Source organism: Arachis stenosperma, chromosome 7, assembly GCF_014773155.1.
Source record: "Arachis stenosperma cultivar V10309 chromosome 7, arast.V10309.gnm1.PFL2, whole genome shotgun sequence".
NCBI classification, from domain to species: Eukaryota; Viridiplantae; Streptophyta; class Magnoliopsida; order Fabales; family Fabaceae; genus Arachis; species Arachis stenosperma.
The window spans coordinates 85,740,723-85,746,722 of record NC_080383.1 but is presented as its reverse complement, the minus strand read 5'-3'; positions in this window follow the sequence as shown (position 1 = coordinate 85,746,722).

Below are 6,000 nucleotides of genomic sequence, written 5' to 3'. Positions count from 1 at the left end.
GTGCTTTATCTTTCACACTTCTAACAGAATCAAACATGTATCTAGCCATCAAATAGGCAAAAGAGATTTCTATTTTAGTGATTAGGGCATACAAAATAAGTATGTCAATGTAAGAAACCCTTTGATATGAACCGTTTTGTGGAATTAAGATGTGGTTGACAATACGATACAACTGAGCACGTTCATATCCTAGGGCTTTGTGAGTGGGTGTGATGCCATCAATTAAGGAAACATGTTCACAAATGTGAGCCAGAGCATCATGGTAAGAGATACCAACACCTTCATCCCACTTCACAGATGTATAAGCACACGGCCCAACATCAGTGTACTTCAAGAATTCACTGATAGTTTCATTATTCAAGATAATGTCTCTGCCCTTAACATAAGAATGTACACTTCCTTCATGATAAGTCATGTTTACATAAAATTCTTTGACTAACTGAGGATATACAGGTTTTTTGATTTTGAAAAGGTGATTCCAGTTTAAAAATTTTAAATTTTCAACAAAAGGAAAACCTTTTCTTTTTCAAATCAGGTAAATCAGCAAGAAAAGAGGGATATAGAGTATGATACTGAATAACTCCCTCATAAAAATCATGGTTCATGGCAAATTTGAAACGATGGGGGTTATAGTCTGAGTGAGATGTCATGAAGTGTGATTTGTGAGCAAAAGGATCAATGTCTAGTTCTCTAACAGATTTGAGAGGGCGATGAGGGTTACCTCTTTGTGAGCGCACTGGAACCGACCTGGATTTGGGTTGTGTTGGTTCGGGAATGGGTTCTTCAGTCGCCGAACATTTGCCTTTGGATGAGCTAGGCTTTGCAGAACCAGGTTTTGAGGAGCCATGCTTGGAAGGTGTGGTTTTTGGTGGTGGCATCGGTTTGGCAGAGGCAGGGAACCTTGGCGTAGTCTTGGTTCGTGCCATGAGAGCGGTGCGAGGAGGAAAGGTTGGAGGAGAGGGTAAAGGAGTGAAAGTAGGGTCTTGAGAGCGTGTTGATGGTCTAGGAAGCTTATGAATCTTTTCACGCGGTGCTCTTTTAACAATAACTTTCTTCCCCATTTGGTTAGATTTAGGCTTTTGATGGAAGAGAAGCAGTGGAGTGAAAGGGAAGAAACCAAAGAGATTGAGGAGAAGTTATGGAGGGAAGAGAGGGAGTGTTGGTAACCGTACCCAAAAGTGGATTTCCAAAACCATGCAACTGCATCACCTTTTAAAATGACATGAAAAGAACTTACCTCATAAAAGAAATATTTGATTTGATTTAAAATGAAAAACAGGAAATTAATTTTAAATTTTGAAAAAAAAAACAAAAAATCAAACTGAAAAATCTTTGGATCTTAAACATTAAAAAAATTTAAAAAAAAAATTAAGGCTCATAGCCCAACAAAAATATCAACCAAACAAAAATGTATCATTCATATTTGGGCCTTGAGGTGATGTGATTTTAGTGAAACACATAGGGCTACTCAGATCTGATTTGAGGTTGGTCCAGATCAATTATTCACTTGAAACAAGCCCAGAACACGCTAACTTGAGGGAAACGTTCATCATCTGCCCAGAATTGTCTCATACCTGTTTATGAGACAAAAAGCTCCAGCAAATACATCAGCATTTTTCAAATAAAGAATCATAACTCAAAATTTCTAGACAAGTTCTAAGCATGCAGAATCTGTCCTCAGCTAATGGTTTTGTGAAAATGTCTGCTAATTGCTCCTCAGATTTAACAAATTGAATACTAATATCCCTCTTTTGGACATGTTCTTTTATTGATTGAAATTTCATTTCAATATGCTTAGTCCTAGAGTGCAAAACTGGATTTTTAGAAATATTGATGGCACTCATATTATCACACATTAAGGGAATATTTTCAGCATTTAATTTGTAATCAGCAAACTGTGTTTTTAACTATAAAAGCTGAGAACAACAAGAAGAAGCAGCTATATACTCAGCCTCTGCAGTGGATAAGGCCACTGTTGGTTGCTTCTTACTTGACCAAATATTTAGGGACTTCCCAAGAAAATAACATAGGCCTGAAGTGCTCTTTCTATCAACTCTATCACCAGCAAAATCTGTATCACAATAACCAACTACAGAAAAATCATCAATTTTAGGATACCAAAGACCAAGATTAGATGTGCCATGAACATATCTAATGATCATTTTAACTGCTGAAAGATGTGACTCTTTAGGTTTGGATTGGAACCTAGAAAACAATCCAACACTTTGCACAATATCGGGTCTAGAGGATGTTAAATACATAAGAGAACCAATCATTCTTCTATACCTAGTCTCATCAACATCTTTCTCAGTTTCTTCCTTATCTAATTTAGAATTAGGGTGCATGGGAGTTCCCATGGGTTTGGTATTTTTCATACCAAATTTCTTAACTAATTCCTTGGGATACTTCTCTTGATGAATGAAAATACAATTTTCAGTTTGTTTAATTTGTAGCCCAAGAAAAAAATTAAGTTCACCCATCATACTCATGTCAAATTCACTTGTCATGAGTTTTTCAAATTCAGAACAAAGGGATTCATTTGCTGATCCAAAAATAATGTCATCAACATATATTTGGACTAGAATAAAAGAAGCATTAGAATTCTTGATAAATAGAGTTGTGTCAGTGGTGCCTCTTTGAAAACTATTTTTCAAAAGAAAAGAGCTAAGTCTCTCATACCAAGCTCTAGGAGCTTGTCTTAAACCATAGAGAGCTTTAGATAATTTGAAAACATGGTCAAAATGCTCTTTATTTTCAAAACCAGGAGGTTGCTCCACATACACTTCTCTATCTATCACTCCATTTAAAAATGCACATTTCACATCCATTTGATATAATTTAAAACCACAATGTGCAGCATAAGCTAAGAGAAGTCTTATGGCTTCCATTCAGGCAACAGGGGCAAAGGATTCATCAAAGTCTATTCCTTCTTCTTGGTCATATCCTTGTGCCACTAGCCTTGCCTTGTTTCTTGCAATGCTACCATCTTCTCCCAACTTGTTTCGAAAAATCCACTTGGTGCCGGTCACTTTCTTTCCACTTGGCCTTGGAACCAAAGTCCATACTTGGTTCTTTTCAAACTCAAGAAGCTCATCCTCCATAGCTTTAACCCAAGAAGGGTCACTGAGTGCTTCCTTGACGTTTTGAGGCTCAATTTGTGAAAGAAGGGCAATGTTTAATCCTTCATTTGCCTTTCTAGTGGAAGACCTTGTTTGCACTCCATGAAAGACGTCCCCAATGACAAATTCCTCTGGATAATTCTTCAAGAATCTCCATTCACGAGGTCTTGTGGACTTGGATGCAGATTGAGATACCAAGGGATTCTGGGTGCAGCTGGCTTCAGGATTTCCTTCAGATTCATGAGACAAAATGGAATTGTCTCTCAAATTTTCAGCAGTTGCAGTTTCTGGTTCATTTTGACCAGAATGTTCTTTCTCTTGATTTTGCACAGTTTCAACTTCTTTTTAAGCTTGATTTCCTGCATCATAATCTTCCAAAATGTTTTGTACCAAGTTAGTATCACAGAATGTAACATGTATGGACTCCTCAATAATTCTAGCATCTTGATGATAAACCCTATATGCTTTACTAGTTGTGGAATATCCTACAAACAAACACTCATAAGCCTTCGGATCAATTTTTCCCAGATTTTCTTTGTTATTTAAAACAAAACATTTGCATCCAAAGATGTGTAAGTAGTCTAAGTTTGGTGGGTACCCTTTCCAAAGTTCATAAGGGGTTTTTTTCAAAAATTTCTTTATGATTGTTCTATTTAAAAAGTGGCAAGCTGTGTCACCGCTTCAGCCCAAAGGAATTTAGGAATATTACTCTCACAAAGCATAGCTCTTGTCATCTCTTGTATGCTTCTATTTCTTCTTTCCACAACACCATTTTGTTGTGGTGTTCTTGGACAAGAGAAGTTGTGAGATATTTCAAATTCCTCACAAAAGGATTCAAACAAATTATTTTCAAATTCAGTTCCATGATCACTTCTTATAAAAGAGATTTTCAAATTCTTTTTATTTTGAATTTTCTTGCAAAAAGGTTCAAACACCGAAAATGATTCATTTTTGTGTGCAAGAAATAAAACCCAACCAAACCTAGTATAGTCATCCACAATCACTAAACCATAATGTTTACCACCTAGGCTTTGAGTTCTTGTTGGACCAAATAAATCAATGTGTAGCAACTCAAGTGGTCTTTTAGTAGAGATGTCTTCCTTTGGTTTAAAATAACTTTTTGTTTGTTTTCCCATTTGGCAAGCATCACAAGTGATGTCTTTGTCAAATTTTATCAAAGGAAGACCTCTTACTAATTCTTTCTTTACAAGTTTGTTTATTTGAAACATACTTGCATGGTCCAATCTCTTGTGCCATAACCACTTTTCAGATTCTTTTGAGTGAAGACAAGCTACATTTTGATCCTTTAGTTCATCAATAGTAAGTCCATACATATTATTGAAACGCTTGGCAACAAACATCACTTCATTTGTCTTTTCATTAACAACACAGCATTCAAGCCTATTGAAAACAACTAAATATCCTAAATCACACAGCTGACTTATACTCAAAAGATTGTGCTTTAAACCACATACCAAAAGTACATCATCAATGAAAGTAGATTGCTCATTACCTACTTTTCCAACAGCAATGATTTTACCTTTACCATCATCTCCAAAGGTCACAAAACCTCCATCATACTTATTTAGTTTGATGAAGTAGGTTGACCTTCCAGTCATGTGCCTTGAACATCTACTATCCATGTACCACATGTCCTTTTTGTTCTTGGATGCTAGGCAAATCTGCATGATGAGTTTCAAGTAGCCTTAGGTATCCAAATTAATTTGGATCCTTTGAAGTTAATCCATCTTGGTTGTCCAAGTGCATTGAAATCACAAACAATATTGTAGACTTTGTTTCCTACAACTCTCTTTTCAATGAAGCATTGTTCATATGAGTGACCAACTTTCTTGCAATTAACACAATGATTTTCTGATGTGTGTCACTGAAAATTAGGTGAGTTAAATTGCTTGAAATGATTAAATGGTTGAAATTTTTTGGTTTTTGAATGAGATGCATTTCTTTTGACAAACTGATTTTTATTAAAGTTATTCCTCTTTGCAAAAACATTTTCACCAGAAATTTTTTGAACATTCTTACCTTTCGAAAATGAGGTTTTGTTGTAAAATGGTGGTTTCTTGAAAGCAGCCTCATTTTTCGAAATGTGACCCAAACCGGGCCGGTTTGAACTCGGACCAGTTCTTGGTGAAGGCTCAGTTTCACTTGTGTATGCTTCATCAAATTTTTTTTCACAAGTTGAAACATATCCGATACCTGATTTTCTTGGTATGGATTTGGTATTTGATGAAAAAGCCACAAATTTTATAGAGGAAGTATTAGAAACTGCATCTTTCTTGGCTATGTAGCCTAAACCAGATTTTTCAAACAATGGTCTTTGACTTGCAAGTAATTTGTCCAAGTTGCTAGAACCTTGAGCAAATTTTGCTAGGTCACCATTCAGCCTTTTAATCATATAATTTAATCTTTCATTTTCAGCAATTAACTCATGGGAAGGATCCACAGTGTGCTTTCCTTTTAATTTTTCAAGTTCAGATTTTAGAAATCTGTTTTCTTCAATGATGTCCAAAGCACATTCAGTTTCCTTCACTTTTTCTTTTAAAAAATCACTTTCAGCTCTTAACACATCTCTTTCAGATCTGCATTCATTGTATTTATCAAGCAGTTTTGAAGTGTTTAAAGTGAGATCATCAATAATAGCATGCAAGTTCTCAATGGTCAAATCATAATAGTTTACCTCATCAAGATTGTTGTTTCCAGCCATGAAGCAGTCTTTGTCATCTCCTTCAGATTCTTCTTCTTTATTTGAGTCATTCTCAAGATCCTCCCAAGTTGCCATGAGTACTCTCTGTAACACCCTCACTATCAAAAGTCACGCTTCCGGCCGCGCCACTCTAATAGCAAGAAGTATTACGACTATTTT